Source organism: Rhinopithecus bieti, unplaced genomic scaffold (genome assembly GCF_001698545.2).
Source record: "Rhinopithecus bieti isolate Rb0 unplaced genomic scaffold, ASM169854v2 scaffold_905, whole genome shotgun sequence".
Classification (NCBI taxonomy): Eukaryota; Metazoa; Chordata; class Mammalia; order Primates; family Cercopithecidae; genus Rhinopithecus; species Rhinopithecus bieti.
In genome coordinates, this window is record NW_016803348.1 from 1962410 (window position 1) to 1986826 (window position 24417).

General features: G+C 36.5%; 1 long non-coding RNA gene across 3 annotated transcripts in view; it reads left to right on the top strand.

Moving 5' to 3' along the window:
- LOC108534106 (uncharacterized) overlaps nt 1-24417 on the top strand; it is an 81726-nt gene that overhangs the window by 30482 nt on the left and 26827 nt on the right. For all 3 annotated transcript variants that reach the window (XR_001886885.1, XR_001886887.1, XR_001886886.1), the window contains one exon: nt 5205-5299. This is a non-coding gene — a long non-coding RNA (uncharacterized LOC108534106). The remainder of the gene's footprint in view (nt 1-5204; nt 5300-24417) is intronic.

A 24417-nucleotide genomic window follows, 5' to 3' on the forward strand; every position in this document is an offset into this window, starting at 1 on the left:
GTAGTGACACTTGTGGTGTCATAAACCACTGGAGTTTTGGAGGCCTCTCCAGTTGCATGGTAGGTCCTAGAGATATTGTGACTGTAGTTGGAACAACTGTTGTCCTGGTAGCTGGAGATGTGGAGTCTGCTGCTGAGGATGTAGGGTTAGTTATGGGGGTTGTGGCAGAAAGTTCAGTTGTGGCATCTTTGGCCTGATTGGTGACAGCTTCAGTGATTGTGTCATTTGCTGGTTCAGAGGTAGTCACCACCTCTGCAGTTGAAGCTCCGAAAGCCTGGGTGGTAGTTTCACTCAGGGTGGTCAATACACCAGGCTCAGCAGTACAAGCTGAAGTCACAGAAGTTGAAGAGGTAGCACCTTGTTCAGTTGTTGTGGCAGTACCTGATATAGCTGTGCTGGCAGCAGCAGTTGTAGCACTGGTGGCTGAAGTTGTAGCCATACCACTGGTGGTCGTAGAGTCAGTTGCACCAGTTGTGATGTCGTCAATTGGTATTGTGGAGGCAGCTACGGCAGTTGTATTATCTGCTGACTCAGTGGTTTCCTCATCCACTGAGGTAGTAGTTTTAGTTGTTGTGCCATCTACTGTTTGAGTGGTAGTCTCATTCACTGGTGTGATGGTGGCACTTAATGCAGCTGTGGTGGCAGTGTCAGGTGTACTTGTGGTTGCAGAACTTGGTGCAACTGTGGTTGTGGCACCAGCTGCAATTGTGGTGGTGGCACCCAATGCAGCTATTGTATCAGAAACAGAAGAAGCAGTGGTAGAAATTCCAGGTGTTTCTGTATCAACAGAAGCGAGAGTTGTGGCAGCACTGGCTGACAATGAGGCAGTACCAATGGTAGTGGTAGCAATCCTTAGGGTTGTGGTACCTGTTGCAGTTGTGGATACGGCAAGTGTGGAAGCTGGGGCTGCAGCAGTGGTGCCAGCAATGGCATGGTATGTGAAACCTGTGTTTGCTGAAGTTGTAGAGCAGTTTGAGTGGTGGAATCATCTATGGCTGGGAGGGTGATGTCCTCTGCTGTGTTTTCTTCAGTTTCTAAGTCCTCTGTGGTAAAACAGAGGCAATGGTGGAGACAGAGGCTTGCAGGGTTGTGGAGCCAGCTCCTGGGTTTGTAGGGCTGAGGCAATGGAAGCAGCAGACCCTTGAGGTGTGGATTCCACTGAAGGTGCCTCTGAGGCCAACACAGTTGCTGGGACAGTTGCAGTTGATGCAGGCTTTGTAGCTACAGCAGCTATTGGCAAGTTAGTGTTTGATGTCATTGGGGTTACAGTGACATGGTATAGGGTTTGATGTGTTCTAGTGATTGCATCTAGTCCCTTAGCAGTAGTGGCAGTTGCCCTAGTAGGAGCAACTGATGTAAACATTTTGCGGTTGGATATAGTACTAGTGATTGTGGCTAAATTAGTAGTGACTCCAGGTACAGGGTTGCTTGTACTAGTGGAGGTATTATTTACACTGGTGGGTTCAGTTGTAATTGCCTGTTGGACTGGTCTGAGGTTTTGGTTTACAGAAAGGTGCTTTATGAGATGGCTGAGGCCATTGGTGATGATGCTGGTGTACATGGGGATGTGACCCAGTTGGCTGTAGTACTGGTGGAAAAGGAGATTTAGATGGCAGAGAGGTGATAACAATGGTTTTGTGACTTTAGGGAAAGGTTTCCTTTTGCCTTGTGGACCCTTTTTCCATGTGCCTTGAACAGATTTAGATCCTTTTCGTTCAGATAATTTTAATCTTTTTGCGGGAAATGTAGATTTCCTTTTTTAGATTGTTTTCCAATTTTGCCTGCTAAAGGAGGTTGTCTTTTACTCCTTGAAGGAGTTTAAACTGATTCACATCTTTCTTAGAAGGTTTAGGTTGTTTCTTTTGGAAGTTATTTAGTCTTTTATTTGCTGTTGGGGATGTGGTCTGTCTTTTTTGAGGTAGTTTTATAGATTTGGTCTTTGTAAGATGTGTTTTTGTAGTCTTTATACGTTTCATGGGTCATTTCTGTTGGTTTTTGGCAGATGTAGGTTTCTTTTGATTTTCTTCTTGGCTGCAGATCTTTTTGGCCCCACTTCAGTGGATTTAGGCTGATTGAATAGTTTTTTTGGCAGGTATTGATAGCCTATTTTTAGTCTTTTTTAGAGTTGTGCTAGTTGCTCCATATGTTTTTGGCTTGTTTTGGCTGTGCTAGTGACTGCCTTTGTTGTTTATTGGTAGATTTAGACAAAGACTTTTTAGGTTTCTTTATATTTTCTTTTGGTCAAAGCTGCTTTTCACCTGGTTTGGTTGGACTCATCTGATGCTGCTGTTTCTTTGCTGGTGTAGATCGAAATAATTTAGATTTTCTTAAGTTTTCTTTTGACCACAGTGTTTTGAGAACTAGAGGTTTATCATCTTTTGCCTGATTTGATTGTTCCTTGGCACTTTTAAATAAGGAACTTTTAGATTTAATCGGTATTTTCTCAGAGGCTGGTTGTGTGTTTAGTACTGCTTTAAGTGCTTTAGGCTGATTCACTTGTGTTTTGGCAGGTGCAGTAAAGGTTTTCTGTGGTTTCTTTCACATTTTATTTTTGGCTGTAGATGTCTTCCTTTTCATTACAACTGATTCTGGCTGAATTAGCTTTTTCTTGGCAGGTATAGGTGCTGCCTTTTGGACTTAGTTAGATTTTCTTTTGGCTTTGGAAGCTTCCCTTGTTGCTGTTGCCTTAGTTGGACCTTTTTTGACTGAAGTTAGCCACATTTTTTTTGTTGTTGTTTATTTTGAGCTTTCTTTTGGCTAATGTTTTTTGGGGATTGCTTTAGCTACTGCTGCCTGATTTAATTTTGTTTTACAGATGAAGACAAAGTATTTTAAATTTAGTTGGTTCTTTTTTGAGGATTGAAGAAGTTTTAGGGGAACCTTTTATTGCTGTGGACTTAGATGATTGTTTTTTGAATGAAGCCTTTTTAGGAGTCTTTAGAGATTTTTTTCTTAGGTTGAGATGTTTTTGGAGTTGCTCTAATTGTGGGTTGTTTTAATTGTTTCTTAGTTGGCAGGGACTGGATTTTTTTGGACATTTTTGGACTTTTCTTTGTAGCTGAAAATGCCTTTGGTGTTGCTGGGGTCCATTTTGACTGTTTCTTGGCAGTTTTCTATTGACTGTTTTTAGGGTGTTTCAGAGTTTTGCTTGCCCTCAGTGGGGTGTTTTGTCTTGTTAGACTAGATGAATGGGAAGTCAATCCTTTCTTGAGAGTGGTCAGTGTAATTTCCTTAGGTTTACTTTGTAGACTTTGCGATGACTGGACAGGTATTTTCTTTTTACTTGATGTCCTAGAATTAGAGGTTGATTGGCTGGCTGCTTTGGCTGCTTTGTTAGTCGGTACAGAAAGGTGTGCAGCCCTAGCAGGTAGAGACTTTGATTTTTGAGTACTGAAAGGTGACGATGAAGCCCTTTTGGGGGATCTATGGACAGGTGAGGCAGAGGTATGAGAATGGGCTTGAGGTTTTCCCGAGAGCTGGGTGAATGAAGATGTGCTTTGTAATGTCCTGGCAGGCGAGCTTTGGACTGCTCGACTATTGGTTGTCTTTCCTGTTGCCTGATGCTGTGACTGCGGACACTCATTGAACTGCAGGGGCAGAGAATAGAAGATATTACCGAGAGAGGCATTGAATCAATTATTGTTTTGTATTTTCATTTTAGTTGCAGTAGCTGGTCTGTTCTTTAGATTAGGAGGAGTTTTGGTTTTGAATGTATTTTAATTTGGAATAAATTGCAATACAAACTTAAAATAGAGCAAGACGGTGAAACAGGAAGTCTCACACTTTACTCCCCCAACAGAAAGTTCAACTAGCAATCATCCACAGACTATAACATCTTTATAAAAACCTCAATACTTGGAAACAGGCCTGGGAAACCTGGAAAATCCATAGAACTGGATGAAAATAAATTAAATTAAACTAAATTAGAAGGGTAAGAAGGATGGTCTCCCTTGAAGTGTGTTGCCCTTCCCCACCCCCAAGTTAGTACAATGCCGCACAGACAGCACTTCCCTGGGTCCACGGTTTCTACAGGGGAAAAAGAGAATGGGAAATACTGGGTGTAATGGCTTGGCTAGACCTCCCAGAGTCAGGTAGAAAAAAATAAAGGAAGCAGGGCTCACAGAGACCAACTTGAGGATCTTGATGACACCTCTGTTTTGCTACCAGTTGTGGTACCCTATCAGAGTTATTAGCTAACTACACAGCCTACCTGCAAAGCTGAGCTGTTTACTTTCAGAGGCTTGGTGGGAAGTTCAACTGGCTTGAATCCCTAAACAGCTAGTCTGCTTGCCTAGTCTTGCCCAGGCAGGGAGACAACTGCCTCTGTACGTTTCAGAGAAGTGTGCAGAGAGTTTAAAGAATTTTAAGAGTGGATCAGCTTAGCCAAAAGTCTGTCCATCAACCTCCATGCATTTCAGAGAAGCATAGGGGCTAGGTTTGCTTAAATTGGGAGGCCAAGCAGCAGCTCTACTGAGTCCAAATGCCCACCCAGTGACCTTGCCTTGGCACCAACAGATAAATGGATAAAAATGCTTTAAATATACACAGTGAAATACCATTCAGCCTTAAAAAAGAAAGAAATTTTGTCATTTGTGACAATGGCTGATTTGGAGAATATTAAAGCTAAGTGAAATAAGCCAATCATAGAGAGACAAACACTGTTTGTTCTCACTCATGGGAAGAATCTGAGACAAACTCATAGAAGCAGAGAGTGGACTGGTGGTTATAGCAGCTGAATGGTGGAAAGATGATGGTCAAAGGACACGAGCCTCAAAGAGGAGAAATGTTTTTCTTTGTGATACATTGCACGGCATGGTGAATATAGTTATAATAGTGTATTGTACGTCTTGAAATGGCTAAGAGATTAAATTTCAAATGTTTCACCACAAAAAGATTGGTATTTGAAGTTATAAATATGTTCATTAGATTGATGTAATTATTCTGCATTATATTCATAAATCATAAAAACACTTTGCACTCCATATGTGTATAAAATTATAAATAGTCAATTTATAATATTTTTTTTAAATGGAAATAATAGGGCAAAAATGTGATAGAGAAAGGACTGGGGCGTTACTTTAAATGCTTAGAGCATTTACTAAGAAACTTCAAGGAAATACAGAATTGTGGTTTGAAGAAATCAAATTAATTGGTTTGGTAAAATATTATGATTAAGTCTCTGAAAACCTGTTCTTTCCTTAAAGATTTCAGAGTGAAAAATTATTGTCCTTGTTCTGTGAATTAACAAAAGAAACAAATAGTAAGGCAAGCAAGTTATATAAACCTCAAAGTATTACAGGTAAGTCCAGTTTAGAAATTATATAAAAGAGAAGTATTTGGTGTTGAATTCAGAACATTGGATATAAAACATTTGACAAGACTAAATTTCTTCTGCTTTTCTGGAGCACTGATTGCTGTGTAAAGACTTGTATAGGGAAATTATAGTGATGTCAGAGGAGGAAAGTATCCTTGGAATGAAGGATGGTTGGTTAAATAGAAATAACAGACATTTAAAAACATTTAAAGACATGTAAGATCTATTTTTTAATCTATAAAATAAAATATATAGTTTTTTAAGCTATAAAATCTAATGACAATTATAGACTGTAATTCTAAAATAGTGGATACTATGCCTTTTGATCAAAGAGAAATACAAAATCCTAGTGATTAATTTATAATTAATAAGGAGGAACAGAAGAGAGTGTTGTTGTTGTTGTTGTTGTTTTGAATTCTGCAAGAGATACAAAAGGGAAAGGGAAAGGAGCATAAAATCTGAGACCCAGGCTTACTCCGAAAAGTACATCAAAATCTAATAAGTCATGTTTCAGACTTATTAGATTGTCATAGGTCATGTTTCAGATGAGTAACAACGTGAAATATAACAAGTGTTTACTTCAGATGTCAATAGAAGAGACCATCCTTCTTGTCACTGCTTTTATGACTTAAGTGAGATTATATATTACAGCTTTTGGTCATGAAGATGTTAGAATAGAACCAGAGAGTGATTCAAAAACAAATTTGAGAGATGGGTAAGCTCACCCCGACTTTACACCTTTGAGACTTCTACTTCTCAAGGTCCATGTTAACCCAGCACCTCCATTTGGGACAATCTTCAAATGGAGGTGCTGGGTTAACATCAAATGGAAGTACTGGGTTAACATGGACATTAAGAAGTGGAAGTCTCAGAATTGTTTGCAAGTTCAGTTCTATTCCTCTGTATCCATTTGGAGATTTCCTTATACCTTACCCTCCTCAACACACAGTCATTCTTTCATCTACTTGTCTTTTTCTTTTTCCCCTCTCTTCCATATCTCCTTTTGCTTTGACCTTTCTCCTCAAATTCCGGGTGATTTTAAATAGACCTATTTCCATGGATGTCGGAAGCAAAAGGTAATTGTTCCTGTTTCTTATCATCCCATGTGTCTCTATGCTGTTTTAAAAAATACAGTGTAATAATCTCACTTTGAACCTTATCTCAGTGTTACGTAGCTCTCAATTTTAAGTAGTTCTTCCAGTTTTCAAGTGTATGAAATCTTACCTGGAAACAAATGGCAAAGGCCATGATGAGTCCACTCAGGAACAAGGCCTCCATCGTGTCCTTTTACCCCCTGTAAAAAAAGAAACAGGAAGAAAAAACATTACCTGCTTGAAAATGAGAGAATGACTTTAACCAAATTACTAAGTGACACCAAATACAAATTTCAGTGGTATTTTAAGAATAAAGAAAAAATGTTTTTCTGAAACTAAACTTAAAATGTGGATATGAAATTAAAACATACAGATAGTTTTAAAAAAAATCATCATTCTTTGTAACTACTAAAAAATTAGGTTTTCTCATTCAGTTTGCTAATGAGATTAATATTTTATTTAAATTCTCACCTGAAGAAAGCATTTCATCTTTGATCAGGAGTTGTACATAACTAAGGAGTTCTTCACCCACATAGCACCCACTCAGTGCTACACACATCCCACTTGCTATCCCCTCCCAACTCCCATCATTTAGATAATCCCAGCGGTTGTGGGATAAAGAGAGTTCTAGGAAGGAACATGGTATGCTATTAAATTCAGGGGTCAGCTTTATAGAACTCAACTCCTATACGTATGATGCATGTCGTGGTGTACTATATATTATTATGTTCCAAGAACAGGTTTCATGAAATTCTAAGATTCTATGATGTTATTTGTGTTTTCCTTTCTTCTTCCATCTAGTTTATAAATTTTAGTCTATAGGATGCTGTACATGTTCTTCTGAAAATATTTTATAAAACCTTATTTTATTTTATTTTTTTTGGGAGATGGAGTCTTGCTCTGCCACCCAGGCTGCAGTTCAGTGGCATGATCATGGATCACTGCAACCTCTGCCTCCCGGATTCAAGTGATTCTCATGCCTCAGCCTCCTCAATAGCTGGGATTACAGGCACCCGCCACCACAGCTGGCTAATTTTTGTAGTTTTAGTAGAGATAGGGTTTTGCCACATTGGCCAGGCTCTTCTCCAATTCCTGACCTCAAGTGATCAGCTCACCTTGGCCTCCCAAAGTGCTGGGATTACAGGTGTGAGCCACCATGCCTGACTCATACTTTTCTCATTGATAAGTCATCATTGTTAGATGACTTACAAATGACAATAAATATATTGAATAATCAAACCTATTTCTGACCTGTGCTAGTCTAATTCTGAGAAACACAATGTTGATTTCCTAATATGACAGTAGTATTGGTGGAAAATGGACACTGTTTCCATGGTGCCAGATTATTAAGACAAGTATACAGAACAAAGGGCTTCTGGTACCAGAATTTTGTGAAAGAAAAAGGGAAAGTAAAGGCAGCCTGTAATTAATTTAGGGATGATCTTAGGGAAACTCAATATAAATAAGTTTCACAAAATCTCTAATTGCATGTAGCTTGTGACAGTGATGGTAGGGTCATCAGTTTCAGCGGCCTTGGTGCCAACAGATCCATTTTAGAACCATAATCAGAAAATTTTGAAATCACTTGGTGTTTTTCTCTGAGTCTGAACTGAATCGGTTTACATCATGATATTTCCCCACAAAATAGAATGTCTTCCTGTGTTCCCCCTTTCAGTAGATGATATATTATTTACCTAGTAGTATAATTTGGAATCCTGAGTCAGTCTTGACTTTTCTTCTTATCCTCCCATGTCCATCAGTCACTAAAGCCTCTCTACATTTTACTTCCTAGATAGTGTTTTGAATCAGTTCACCTCTGATCATCTTCATTAGTAGCATCCTACCCAAGTTAACATATCTCATCTTTTACTTGGAAAGAGTAATAATTAAATCTGATAATTAAGAAACTTCATAAATTAACACTATGGCTTCTATGTTTATTACTCATCTTCAGAAAACAATGGTTCAATTTCTTATTTACGGTTATAGAGTGACATATATATTGTGAAATGTCTCAGAATTTTTGGAAATTGATCAAGTACATTTTATAGTTTTCCTCAATATTCTGAAGTTTAATAGAATTGAAGAATAAACCAATATTTGCAATAACTTAATAAGAGGGTATCAATAATCTTTTCTCCATCAGGTTAAACATATTTAAGCACTTAAGCTCAATGTTCATATGTTAGGGGAATTTGTGAAGTGTGTCTACCCAACTGCATCCCCATTCCAACTCCTCACAACCCAGTGGACTTAGAATCTCCCAAATTTTGGAGAGCGTGCATTACATTATCTACTAATCCACTTTCTGAATACTTTTTCAATTGCTGTGACCATGCATATGAGAAATGCAGGTAATTTCCATTTGGCATAATAGTTTTCCTAATTCCATAGTGATTTATTTATTATTTTCACATATTCATCTATGTTATAACACACAGCAGAACAATGGTACATGTGCTGGTTCTGAACAACTATGGCTGTGAGAAATCACCAGTGTACTTAAGAACAAAAAAAGCAAAAACTTTTGTAAGGCATTCCTAGAATAGTAAAAAGGAGCACTGAACTTGGGATCAGAATGCCCAGGTTTGACTCTCAGCTCTGTCGTTTTATTACCATGTGAGCTTGGTTAACTTACATATAAATGCTGTGTTTCTCACCTATAAAAAGAGACTAATTCATGTAGTATTTACTGGAATAAGTTGATGTCAAATTGAATTAGAATACTCACAGAAATACTTTGCAAACTCTATAGCACTGCATAAAAATATTAAGCTTTTACTTGCGCATTGAATTTTCCCACTAATTTTTTGTTTATAGGTATATTTAATGTAATTTTAAAACTCATAATTCCTGAATTTGGAATGACAACTTTTATTTATTCATTCAATAGATATTTATTGAGTATCCAATTTTTAGCAGGCATTGTGGATTCAATAGGAAACAAGACAGGCTCCGTTCCTGCCATGAGAGTGTAGTAATTTATTGGGATGAGGTATAACTAACAAAGAGTGACTGTGATCAATTGATCTCTGATTAACAGAACAAGTATGCTTCCACTCAGCCATTTCTTTTGGACAAACTTTCTTCATTCACCTTTTTTTCCCAAGAATTTCACAAAGATCAGAAGTCAGAGCTTGGCTGCACTTATATCACTGGGTGCGTGCGTGATAATCAATATCATAGTAAGTGTTGTGCAACAACAATATGCAGTGTTGTTTTTTCTGAGAATTGAGGTAATCACTTTAAAGTTAACAAAATTATGTATACTTATACTATTACACTGTTATGACTCATAATAAAATTTGCCTCCTTTCTCTTTTACATTAAACACATACTCTTCTTTATGAAGTCGATATTATCCTAGGAGTTCCAACTTATGTTTTCATTTTGATTGAATATTGGAATGTAGTAGAAAGAATGTCAGAAGCTAAGGACTTTGGTGTGCATATTCCCCACATTTGAGTTTAAATTTAACAATTGTGTAAGAAAGGTCCTTATATGGACTTTTATCATATAACATTGTAAGCTAAATGTTTATATAAAATTATTCATGTCTTCTCCAATGTGAACTCAAGTATATTTAGAAAGTTTTAGGAAAGTAGACCAAGCTTCTTGTTATCAAAATAAAATGCATTGTTTATTAACATGCTATTTATATGGAGAAAAGAGATTATTGACTATTTCCTATTTAAACACCAATCAAGTTTAAATAAAATGTTGAATACCTGGAAGTATTCTTATCAAAGTATTGGGTATTTTAACATGACCTTAGATGTATTTCTGTTAGTTTGATTTTTAAAAAGTAGGATGATTTCTGACATGTGCTTTATATCCAATAATGAGAGAAGGGAGTTTGAGGTCAGCTTACTCATCTGTTTTAAGATGTCAAGTTTAGGAAAACAGGGCAGTGTAAAATGATTTGATAGTAGAAAATTTGAAAGGAAAACAAATGTGTATATATATATACACATACACAAAGCATTCTTTGTGTAACTGAATAGTACTTTGTAGTAACTTTGAGCTTCCTGAGGTCTTAACAAATATTAAAGTCATACCCTTGGCTTTACAGCTAGATCATTTGTTCCTGACAGTGCCTTTAATTTGAACTTTGGAAGCCATTTCATAAATTCAACATATCTTGCTGTCAAGAGAGGCTGATAATTTTCAAAACAATTAAATCCAACTCCTTTTAACAGTTTGTCCCTCAGTTTATAATTTACTTCTGTCTTTTTGCATTTTATTATCAGCAGCAAGAAGAAGCCAGACATACTTTTAATGCTTTGGAAATCTTACTAGATCATGCAATTCACTAGGTACATTTTCTACTTTCCCAGTAGCTTCAGGAAACAAAGATACCTCTCCAGTTTCCAATAACATGTACCTCACTTCCTTCTGACCTATCACCAGCAGTGACCTTAAAGTCCATACATTTCTACTGAAAGTCTGCTCGAGGCAATTTAGGATTTCTCTAACATGCTTCTTAACATACTTCCAGCCTTTATTCACTGCCTGGTTTCACAGCCACTTCCACATTTTTGAGTATTTTTGTATTTCTAAGTACCAAATTTTGTATTATTTATCTATTGCTGCATGACAGTAGATGCTTGATGGCCACATCTGCAAAATATTGTAGTGGAAGTCCTAGCTAGAGCAGTAAGGAATTAAGAAATAAAGAGTGAACAAAACTAAAATTCTCATAATTTGCAGACAGTAGGTTTGTGTCTGTAAAAGATTTAGAAAAATGTACAAGAAAATTATCAGCATTACTAAGCATCACTATATTACATGGTCAACGTATGAAATCAATGATATTTCTATATATCAGCAATGAAAATATAAAATTTTACAATAATTAACATTTCTAATATAAAAATCAAATACCCACTAAATCTGATGAAATATATTAAAGCTCTACACTGAAAATATGAAACTTTACTGTATTAGTTTTCTCTTCTGCCATAACAAATGACCACAAACAGAAATTTATCACATTATAGTTCTTAAAGTCACAAGTCTAGTGTGAGTTTTTTTTTTATTATTATACTTTAAGTTCTAGGGTACATGTGCACAACGTGCAGGTTTGTTACATATGTATACATGTGCCATGTTGGTGTGCTGCACCCAACAACTCTTCATTTACATTAGGTATATCTCCTAATGCTATTAACAGACTAAAACAAAAATCTCAGCAGACCGCATTCCTTTCTGAAGGCCCTGGAGGAGAATGTTTCCTGCTCATTCAAGTTGTTGACGGAACAATTCCTTGTGGTTGTTCAAGTAAGAGGTTCATTATGTTTTGTTTTAGCTGTAAACTGGGGAATTTTAGTTTTTGGAGGCTGTGCATTTCTTGACTTATCCCTTTCCTCCACCATCAAAGCTGGATGGTCCTTCTCATGTCACATCTCTCTGACTCACTCTTCTGCCTTTCTTTTCCAGTTTTAGGGACTAATGGGATTAGGGGTCACCTGGGTAATGTATGATAATCCCTCTATTTTAAGGTTCTAAACTTCAATCACATTTGCAAAGTTCCTTTTACCATGAAGGATAAAATATTCACAGGTTGCAAGAATCAGGGCCTAAATATCTTCTGGGGATGGGTACTGTTCTGTCTATCACAATGATTAAGCAGATTTAAAATGACCTAATAAAGCAGAGAGATCTACCATATTCATAAATTGGAAGACAATATTTTAAAAATGTGAATTCTTCCCAAACTGAACTGCAGACCATTTTGTAACTGGCAGGTCAAGTCTTAAGTTTATATAAAAATGCAGAGGCAATAACTCAATAATTTATACTACCAGTTGACAAATTTTTTGTTCATATATGGTAATTAGGTCAGTATGCTATTTGTGCAAGAATAGTCAATTAGATCAGTGGAATAGAGAAACGTACACGTACTTTTCTGATTTATGACAAAGGAGGAAGAAACAGAAACAGGTTGCCCTTTCAATAAATTAATCACGATCATTTACATATCTCTGTGGAAAAAAACAAAAGGAATCTTGACCCCCATATCACATGATCTACAAAAAATTTAATTTGAATATATTATATATCTAATACAAATCTAATAGTAAATAAGGTGCAATTGACATCTATAGGGATGTGTCATCAAATGATGGCTTTATCCCCTTGAGTCATCAATTTGGAGGCCTGTGTGTTGATATTATCCTCAGTGGTAGAGTTGGAAGCTAAAGATTCCGAGGATGAGGTTGTAGCACATGACAGAGCTGCGGCGACAGCAGAAGTGGGAGTTGTCACACCCAAGGATGTGGACATGATACGTTCACTGGTGGTGGCATCAATCCCTAGGGTTGTGGCACTTATTGCAGTTGTGTCTCCAACAGGTGTGGAGACTATGGCAGCAGCAGTGGTGGCACCAATGGGAGGGAATGTGGAACCTGTGTTTGCTGAAGTTGTAGGGGTGGCTTGAGTGGTGGAATCATCTATGGCTGGTAGGGTGGCATCATTCTCTGTGTTTGTTTCAGTTTCTATGTCCTCTGTGGTAAAATCAGAGGCAATGGTGAAAGAAGAGGCTAAAAAGATATCGGATCCAGCCCTTGGGTTTTTGGAGTTTGTGGCGCTGGGAGAGGCAGACCCTTGGAGTGTGGATTCCACTGAAGCAGCCTCTGAGGCTGTACAGATAAATGCTGGGGCAGTTGCAGTGGAAGAAGGCACTGTGGATGTAGCACCCATTGCTGAGTTAGTAATCAATGTCATTAGGGTTGTGGTAGCAGTGATTGAGAATAGAGTTTCAGGTGTGCTGGTGGTTGCATCTGTTCCCTGAATTGCAGTGACAGTTGAACTAGTTTTAGCTAATGACACAGAGGTTTTGCTTTTGGATATAGTACAAACGATTATGGCTAAATTAGTAGTAGCTCCAAGGACAGTGGGGATTACACTGGTTGGGGCACCAGTTGCAATGTCTTCAATGCCTGATGATGTTGTCATAAATTTTGGTTTATGACAGTGTGGTTTGCAGGATCATGCATGTTTATGAGATATAAATTTGCCAAGCTGGAGTGGATGAGTTTGGTGCAAAAGATGCTAGTGTTTTACTTAGGGCCTGACTTATCAACTTTGAACAGATTTTTTTCTTTAATTACTCACTTATCAATTGAAGATAATTAGATGTCTTCTTTGTTACAATGAAGGAGGATACAGATTTGACAGGTACAGACTTTGATTATGGGAACTCAAAGGTGAGATGGAGCTCTTTGTGTACATTTACAGAGTGATGATACAAAAGCATATGAACCCGTGTAACTTCCTATTGAGGTGGGTGGATGGAAATCTTTTGTAATGTCCAGGCAGTGGAGTTGTGGACTGGTCAACTGCTGATTTTCTTCCCTGTTGTCTGATGTTATGATTGCTGACTTTCTCTGCACTCTAGGAAATGATATTACTGAGTGAAACTCTTGATTAATTATCATGTGATATTTTCATTACTGCTCTGTAAAGTGGCCTTATTTTTAAATTAATTTTATTTTTTATTTTAAGTTCTGTGGTACAGGTGCGGAATGTGCAGGTTTGTTACATAGGTAAATGTGTGCCATTGTGGTTTGCTGCACTCGTCACCTAGGTATTAACATGAGATATTTCAATGCAAGCGTGCAACACGTAACAATCGCATAATGAAAAATGGGATATCCATCTCCTCAAGCAAACATTTCAATTACACTCATTTAGTTATTTTAAAATGTACAATTAAATTATTATTGATTATAGTCACCCTAAAGGGCTATCAAATATTAGGTCTTATTTATTCTTTTTTTTTTTGTAACCAATAACCATCCCTATCTCCCTTCCACCCTGCCACTACCATTCCCAGCCTCTGGTAACCATCCTTCTACTCTCTATGTCCATGAGTTCTATTGTTTTGATTTTCAGATTCCACAAATAAGTGAAAAAGTGATGTTTGTCTTTCTGTACTTGGCTTCACTTAACATAATGATCTCCAGTTCCATCCATGCTGTTGCAAATGATAGGATCTCATTCTTTTTTATGGCTAAATGGTACTTGATATGGTTTGGCTGTGTCCCCACCCAAAATCTCATCTTCAATTATAATTCCCATAATCCTCATGTGTCAAAGGCAGGACCAGGTGGAGGTAATTGGATCACGGGGGTGGTTTCCCCCATGCTATTCTAGTGATGGTGAATAAGTCTCATGAGATCTGATGGTTTTATAAGCGACTGGCATTTCCCCAGCTTGCACTCTGTCCTGCCATCCAGTGGAGAATGTGCCTGCTTCTCCTTTGCCTTCTGCCATGATTGTAAGTTTCCTGAGGCCTCCTAGCAATGTGGAACTCTGAGCCAATTAAACCTCTTTCCTTTATAAAGTACTTAGTCTCAGTTATTTCTTCATAGCAGTGTGAGAACGGACTAATACAGTACTCCACTGTGTATAAGTACCACATTTTCCTCAACCATTTTTGTGTTGATGGATGCTTAGGTTGCTTCTAAATCTTGGCTATTGTGAATAGTACTGCAACAAACATGGGAATGCGGATATCTTTTTGATATACTGATTTCTTTTTTAGGGGATATATACCCAGCAGTGGTATTGCTGGATCATATGACAGCTCAATTTTTATGTTTTGAGGACCCTCCAATCTGTTCTCCATAGTGGTTATACTAATTTACATTCCATATGACAGTGTATGATGATTTTCTTTTCACCATATCCTCTCTAGCATTTTTTATTCCCTGCCTTTTGGATAAAAGCCATTTTAACTGGTGTGAGTTGATAGCTCACTGTAGTTTTGATTTGCATTTCTTTGATGATCCATAATGTTGATCCCCTTTTCATATACCTGTTTGCCATTTATATCTCCTTTTGAGAATTGTCTATTAAAATATTTTACCCATTCTTTAATCGAATGATTAGATTTTTTCCTATAGAGTTGTTTGAGCTCCTTAATATTCTGATTATTAATCTGTTGTCAGATGGATAACTCACAGATATTTTCTCCCATTCTATGGGTTGTCTCTTCACTTTATTGGTTGTTTCCATTGCCGTGTAGAGGAGAGGTTTTTTAACTTAATGTGATCCTATTTGCCCAGTTTTGCTTTGGTTGCCTGTGCTTGTGGTGTCTTGCTCAAGGAATTATTGCCCAGACCAATGTCCTGGAGATTTTCCTCAAGGTTTTCTTGTAGTACTTTTGTGGTTTGAGGTCTTAGATTTAAGTTTTTAATTCATTTTGATTTGATTTTTGTATATGGTGAGAAATAGGGGTCTATTATCTTTTCTTTCTTTTTATTTTTTTATTTTTTTCTGAGATGCAGTATAGCTGTGTCACCAGGCTGAAGTACAGTGGTGCAATCTTGGTTCACTGCAAACTTCACCTCCCAGGTTCAAGTGATTCTCCTGCCTCAGTCTCCCGAGTAGCTGGGACTACAGGTGCACACCACCACGCCCAGCTCATTTTTTTGGTTTGTTTCGTAGAGACAGGGTTTCACCATGTTTGCCAGATGGTCTGTACCTCTTGACCTAGTGATCCACCCTCCCTGGCCTCCCAAAGTGCTGGGATTACAGGCATGAGCCACCACACCCAGCCAGGGGTCTACTTTCTTTCTTCTGCATATGAATATCCAGTTTTCCCAGCACCATTTATTGAAGAGACTGTCTTTTCCATGGTATGAGTTCTTGGCACCTTTGTCAAAAATGAGCTCACTCTAGGTGTGTGGATTTGTTTCTGCATTCTTTATTCTATTCCATTCATCTATGTGACTGTTTTTATGCCAGTATCATGCTGTTTTGGTTACTATAACTCTGTACTATAATTTGAAGTCGAGTAATGTGATTTCTCCAGTTTTGTTCTTTTTTGCTTAGGATAGCTTTGGCCATTCTACATTTTTTTGTGGTTACATATAAATTTTAGGTTTCTTTTTTTCTATTTCTGTGAATAATATCATTGGTATTTTGATAGGGATTGCATTGAATCTGTAGATTGTTTTGGGTAGTATGGGCATTTTCATAATATAGATTCTTCTAATCCATGAACATGAAATATCTTTACATTTTTTGGTGTCCTCCTCAAGTTCTTTCAGTAGTGTTCTATAGTTTTCATTATAAAGATCATTTACTTCTTTGGTTAATTTCTAGGTATTTAACATTATGTGTGGTTATTGTAAATAGGATTAGGTTTAAATTTCTTTTTCCCACTTTTTCAATGTTGGCATATAGAAATGCTACTGATTTTGTATGTTGATTTTGTATCATGCAAATTTATGAATTTTTTTTTATCAGTTCTAATAGTATTTTGGTAAAGTCTTTAGGTTTTCCCAAATATAAGATGGTATCATCTGCAAACAAAGATAGTTTGACTTCTTCCATTCCAATTTGGATGCCCTTTATATCCTTCTTCCGTCTGATTGTTCTAGCTAGAACTACCAGTACTATCTTGAATAATACTGGTGAAAGTGGGCATCCTCGTTCTGTTCCAGATATTAGAAGAAAGGCTTTCAGTTTATCCCCATTCAGTATGATACTAGTTATGGGTCTGTGATATATGGCTTTTATTATGTTGACGTATGGTACTTCTATTTCCATGTTTTTGATGGATTTTATCATGAAGAAATGTTAAATTTTATCAAATGCTTTTCAGCATCAATTGAAATGACCATATGGTCTTTATCTTTCATTCTCTTGATATGATGTATCACACTGATTTGTTGCTATTAAGAGACTGGTGCATTCTTCAGTATGTCAGTTGCGTTTTTCAACTCTAGAATTTTTGCTAGAATCTTTTAACTATTTCAATTTTAAAAAATTTGATAGAATTCTGAATACCTTCTCTGTGTTATCTTGAATTTCTTTGAGTTTCTTCAAAATGCCTATTTTGAATTATCCCTCTGAAATATCACATATCCCTTTCACCAGGATTTGTCCCTGGTGCTTTATTTAGTTCATTTGATGAGGTCATGTTTTCCTGAATGGTCTTGACATTTGTAGATGTTTATCTGTTTCTGGCCATTGAAGACTTAGGTATTTATTGTAATCTTTGCAGTCTGGGCTTGTTTGTATCTGTCTTTCTTAGGAAAGCTTTCTAGGTTTTGGAAGGGACTTGGGCCCCACATCTAATCATGCTGTTGTTTTTGCAGATTCGTAGAGGTACCACCTTGGTAGTCTTGCATAAGATCCAGAAGAATTCTCTGGGTTACCAGGCAGAGACTCTTGTTCTTTTCTCTTACTTCGTCCCAAAGAGACAGAGTCTCTCTTTTTGCTTGGAGCCATCTGGAACTGGGGTGTGTTGGTGCAAGCTCCCCTGGGGCCACCACTGACCAAAGTCACTACTGGGACTTTGCTGGGTCAGACCTGAAGCCAGCATAGCACTTGTTCTTGCTGAAAACCCACTGTAACTGCTACTTCACTGCCACCTATGTTCACTCAAGGCCCTTATTCACATAATGTGAACTTATTGCTGTGGATATTTTCATCTTGGAAGTGATAAGACAATAAATTAATCAGAAATAAAACACAAATAATCATTAAAGAAGTGATACTGTCTTGTGGAAATAAGCTAATGGTTTATAAAAAGAATGTGGGTCAATCTTATAGAATGTACTAAATAATTCTGGGAGATATTAAAATCTAATTTAGAGAAGTAAATTTTAATTGGTTGGTAAAGTTAATTTTAATTGGTGACATTTTACCACTGTGACTATGGAATTTTGTAATTCATTTTTGGCTTTGCATTGTGAATTGAATATAAGATATTTATATATGATAGACTAAAGAAAGTAGTAAAAAGGTTTTTACAATAAGGTACCTAAGTCTATGAAACTCAGAGATAATGTTGTGACTAAACTCTAATGTAATCAGAAGTAATTTGTTTAGAAGTCAATTCAAGATACTCAATTTTAGCAAACTATAGAAAATATGTCTTATGATTTTATTGTGAGTCGAAGTCTCATGTAAGCCCTAGAATGTTGTGGTAATAATTCTCTATGAAATGCAAGAAGAATGGAATGAAACTTGAAAAAACTGAGGGTGTCTAAATGAATTCGTGCAGATTGTCGAAAAGCAATTGAAACTACAGAACATTATGAAAATGATGCTATTTTACAAAAAAGTATGTGATGCTTCTAAATCATGTATAATTAAGCTGGAAAAGCATAAGAAAATTATTTAATGAGTCTTTCAAGAGATATTTAGGAAACCCTCAATATAGTGTCTAATATTAAGGGGTCCAGTCTTAGCAAAGCTAGTAATAATCTGGTTATATAATATGTATTTCTGAACAGTCCAGTCTGTGAATTAACTGTATATTTGAAGTTTGAGTGGAAAACTGCTTATTGCTCTTGCTTTTAAGACAGAATCATAGGCTCAATTAGCCGAAAGGAAACCAGTTTGAGATGTGAATCCCTCCTTATGTAGACTTCAGAGGGCACCACCCACACATGCATTAGAGATGGGAGGATGTGGGGATGGAAAGGCAGCACAGGCTTTGTTAATAGCATCCACAAGTTTAATTCCAGTCCTCCCAACATGCTTAGAAAATATCTCAAATCCTCTCAATAGTTTTGGTCCTGATTTTCCTTTGAGCTCTCTTTTGTCCTCGATTTTGCTTTCAATCCTTGTTATTTTTATCTTCTAATCTGAGGAGATTATAAGTAGACATATTCTTGTGATTAAGAAAGATTTTTCTTTACTTCCACCTGGTTCTGTCCCGTTTGTAAAACCCCAGTGTCATATTCTCACTCTAAAGTCTATATTTATGTTTGTATTTCTTAATATTGGGAAGTTCTAGGCTTTCATTGAATGAAGTCTTCAGTGGGAAACAAGTGGCAATGGCCAGGATGAACCCAATCAATGTTAAAACCTTTATCTTGTCATGTTAACTCTTGCAAGTTTATAAACAATAGAATTTTACACTAGTGTTTTGATAGCAACTTGGAATTACTTTTTCAAGGAACTCTTCATTGTCTCTTATTATTTATTTTCATAGCACTTATAATGATTTTTTAAAAAAAATTACCAAATTCATAGTTGTGTTTATGTAATTATATGTGTAATAGCTGATTTCTATGCCAGACTTTATATTCTATGAGGGCAGAGGTGGTGTTTTTTATTTATTTGATTATAAATGTATCTCATGTATTTTAAGCATAGCACATAGAAAATCATATGGAAGGATTTATTAAATGACTTTAGCTATGTATATCACTGCAGGAATGATACATAAACCAATTTTTTATTCAACTTTTATTCCACATGATGAATAATTAAATTTATCATAGATGATCTTTTAAATTTACCAACCTCTCCTTTTTCCATAGCTTTTCGTTAGCATTTAAACATGTTAAAAACCTTCTCGGTCTACCACAAGCTTGTAAGCGTTATCAATCTGCAGCCTGTGAGCTGCATGTGGCCCAGCATAACTTTGAATTTGTAAACTTTCTTAAAACATTATGAGACTTTTTTGTGATAAAAAGAAACAACTCATCAGCTATCATTAGCGTTAGTGTATTTTATGTGTGACCCAAGACAATTTTTCTTCCAATGTGGCCCAAGGAAGGCAAAAGATTGGACATCCCTGGTCTACAACATAGATTCTACCTCCATTTACTCTCTTGTAACTGCTTAACTTCACAGTCAATCTGCTTAGAAGGTATTAGAAAATAATCTAAATTTTATACCTCTTCCCCCTTAACCCACTGCAATCCAGCATCTCACCTCACCACTTCCCTGAAATCACTATCAAGCTTGTTAGCACCGTCTTTGTTGCCAGTACTAATGGATATATTTTTAGTTTATAGTTTACTTACTCATTCTGCAGTGCTTGATTTTTATTACACAACTTCTCTTAACCCTTGTCCTCTGCTAAATTACCTCTCCCTGGCTTTTCTTCTAGTTCTTAGCCACCTTCTTTGCTCTATCCCTTGTAGGTTGGGCTTAGACAGGATTTCACCTCATTTCTTCTACAATGTCCTTCTGTAGAATTCCTGCACATAGTCATACATCTCCTTCATACCAGCACCTTCTACACCTTCTATACCTGATGACTTTTCTTTTTTTTTTCTTTTTTTNTCTTCTACAATGTCCTTCTGTAGAATTCCTGCACATAGTCATACATCTCCTTCATACCAGCACCTTCTACACCTTCTATACCTGATGACTTTTTCTTTTTTTTTTCCTTTTTTTATTATTATACTTTAAGTTCTAGGGTACATGTGCACAACGTGCAGGTTTGTTACGTATGTAGGCATGTGCCATGTTGGTGTGCTGCACCCGTTAACTCGTCATTTACATTGGGTATATCTCCTAATGCTATCCCTTCTCCCTCCTCCCACCCCACAACAGGTCCCGGTGTGTGATGTTCCCCACCCTGTGTTCAAGTGTTCTCATTGTTCAATTCCCACCTATGAGTGGGAACATGTGGTGTTTGGTTTTCCGTCCTTTTGATAGTTTACTGAGAATGATGGTTTCCAGCTTCATCCATGTCCCTACAAAGGACATGAACTCATCCTTTTTTATGGCGGCATAGTATTCCATGGTGTCTATGTGCCCCATTTTCTTAATCCAGTCTATCTTTGTTGTGCATTTGGGTTGGTTCCAAGTCTTTGCTATTGTGAATAGTGCCACAATAAACATATGTGTGCATATGTCTTTAGAGCAGTATGATTTGTAATCCTTTGGGTATATGCTCAGTAATGGGATGGCTGGTCAAATGGTATTTCTAGCTCTAGATCCTTGAGGAATCGCCACACTGTCTTCCACAATGCTTGAACTAGTTTACAGTCCCACCAACAGTGTAAAAGTGTTCCTGTTTCGCCACATCCTCTCCAGCACCTGTTATTTCCTGACTTTTTAATGACTGCCATTCTAACTGGTGTGAGATGGTATCTCATTGTGGTTTTGATTTGCATTTCTCTGATGGCCAGTGATGATGAGCATTTTTTCATGTGTCTGTTGACTGCATAAACGGATGACTTCCAGGTCTTTTTCTAAAGGATTCAACTGCTTAATGAACTGTTTCTTTCTGTCTTCTTCTTCTTTTTTAATCCCACCTTCTTAGGCTCACTGTATCCCCTTTTGATCTGAAAACTATTCCTGGACTCTTTTCCTCCTTTGAGAAAGTGATAGAGAAATTAATAGAGATCTGAAGCAGGAATGACCATGAGATAGGGTTATACATCTAGATACCTTCATAGCGGTATCTTGAATTCTAGACAGGAGTTGTTCTTTTTTGAACCTGGACAGTATCCCCAAGTATCCATATGCCTCAAGTCTTATATATATAGAGAGAACTAACGAAGTCATTCTTTCCCTTGATAATGTAACTTGGTTTCTCTGTGTCTTTCCTACTTTGGTGGGGAGGAGGGTGTTGGTGATCAGAGTAGAAGAAAACATTTTGTGTAGATAGGATTGTTACAGGTTAATCTTGAAACAGCAGCAATGAAATAGATATACATATTTCCTGAAAAGAAAATTTGTCCTTTGCATATTCTCCCAAGACCATTATAAGTGAAAATTAGTGGTTGTTTTTTAATTATTATCTTGTTATTTCTGAGCTATCATTCTTTTTTGAGCAACTTATCAAAGAAAAGCATTATTTAGTAACTATTAATTATTGAGCAATTAATATATTGTCATGCATTCTTACAGTTTTAGGACTTTAATCAACTCTATTTTTGCATAATTTACTTCCTTGTTATTTGAGTAGAATCAAAATAATCAGTGTATGAAAATATTTAAGGAGAAAGCTGAAACCAAGAGTATTATAGTTGCTTAATCTATATTAAAATATTTTTTAAAGTAGCTTTATTTGGAAAAAAATGTAGCTACATCTTTCTTGTCCAGTTTGAAATAACTATCAGAATTATTTTATTTGCACCATTTTCAAGCTTTCTTTTCTTTTTTTTTTGAGATGGAGTTTCGCTCTTGTTTCCCCGGTTGGAGTGCAATGGCACGACCTTGGCTCATTGCAATCCCCACCTCCCTGGTTCAAGCGATTCTCCTGCCTAAGTCTCCTGAGTAGCTGGGATTACAGGCATGTGCCACCACACCTGGCTAATTTTGCATTTTTAGTAGAGACAGCGTTTTGCCATGTTGGTCAGGCTGGTCTTGAACTCCTGACCTCAGGTGACCCGCCCACCTTGACCTCCTGAAGTGCTGGGATTACAATTGTGAGCCACTGCACTTGGCCCATTTTAGAGCTTTCTGAGTGTGTTCTGAATTATGTGAAGCTTACTTTGCCTGGTTGTTATTTTATCATTTACTATTTTTAATATGTAAATACATAATATATATATTAAATCACCGATCAGGACATATGGTAAACATTCTGTGATCTGAAGAAATGTAAGTGTAAGAATTCATCAGTATATTTGAAAATTCATTGCAGTGATTATGGTAAGCTTGTTCTTACATGGTAAATATAGTTGTCCTTAAAATTAAAACTATGTTTAAATCCTAGCTGTCATTTAGTAGCTATCTGACTTTGGAGAGATTATTTAACCTCATCTTTATAAAATGGATAATATCTTCCCAATTCACAATGCAAGATGTTGTTAAATTTATATGAGAACATTAGTAATGCACGAAATATATTGTAAATTCACTGGTAAGTCTGGTTAATAATGTAAAACCTAAGTCATTTATATATTCAATTGAATGAACAACTGTTTACCTTAACTAATTTTATATAAAATATTGATTATAACTTAAGTCTCACATTGAAAGCATTTATTTTAATAAATTCTATGTACTAATTCATTCAAAATATTAAATAAGTACTATTTGTGGGGCACTGTATTCAGTACTGAGAATGCATCAGTTAATAGTAATAATGGTGCTAATGAAAAGTCAAATGAAAAAGAATGGCCTTCTTTTTCCATGGACATCTTTTAGTAGATCCAACACATCTCAAGTGAACCGTTCCTTTACTACAATATTTCTTTGCATCCACCTTTGATTCCAAGAGGCTCTTGAGTTGGATGCCTGCTGAATAATCAACAATGTGGTAAATATGCCAGTAACAGAACAATATATAATGCTGTCTTTTCATGAGATTTGAGATCATCAGTTTCAAACCAGAAAGGCCACATACATTTAAGACTGTTCCACTGATTTGACTCATAATGCGATTTGCTTTCTTTCACATGTAAGTTTTCCATTTGCTTCAGAACAATAACCGGTAGATACCCCTTTGTGAAGTTTACAATTATAGTTCTATTGGCTAGATATTGAGACATAACCAAGAGGGTTTTTGAGTGAGGAGATTCTTGTCCTCAGATACCAGCAACTATTAAGTTGCAGACTCGCATCTCATTATTTATCCAATATTAGCTACTATTTTTATTACACAATATCTTTATTGTGAAAGCATTCTTTGAGCTCTATTAAACAAACCTGAGAATCTGAATTAATTATTTGCATTGTTTCCCCAGTAAGATATTTCCTGATAATATTACACTAAATTTTAAATAAACCTTATTTGCTGATTATGTCCTTATAAAAAATGGAAAGATTATTGAAAACATCAGCTGATACTAAAATACGAATGTTTGTAGTTGGACACTGATGTTGAGCTGCAATGCAGGGCAGTGGTCAGATACAAAGACTACAGACCCAGACATATTTGAGTTCAATCATTAGTTTCTCTGCTTACTAGCAGTGTGACCTTGGACAAATGACTTACTTTCTTCATGCCTCAATTTTCTCTGTAAAATGAGGACAATGATTCTCTTTATTTCATAGGGATGTTATAAAGATTGAATGAATTAGTATAAGTGAAATATTTACAAAAGCACCTAACCCATAGTAAGCACTACAGAGGCGTTATTATTGTTGTTGTTAGTAGTAATAGTAGCAGCAGCAGCAGCAGCAGCAGCAGCAGTATATTCATATATTCTAGTATTAGGAATTTGGGATACAACAGAACCTTGAAATAATGGCCAAAAATAAAGAAAAGTTTATTGACAAATGAAGTTGAAGATTAATGTGGATTTTGTCAGCTACTGTAAATTAGTATACACCTGGAGTTCTCCTCCCTCC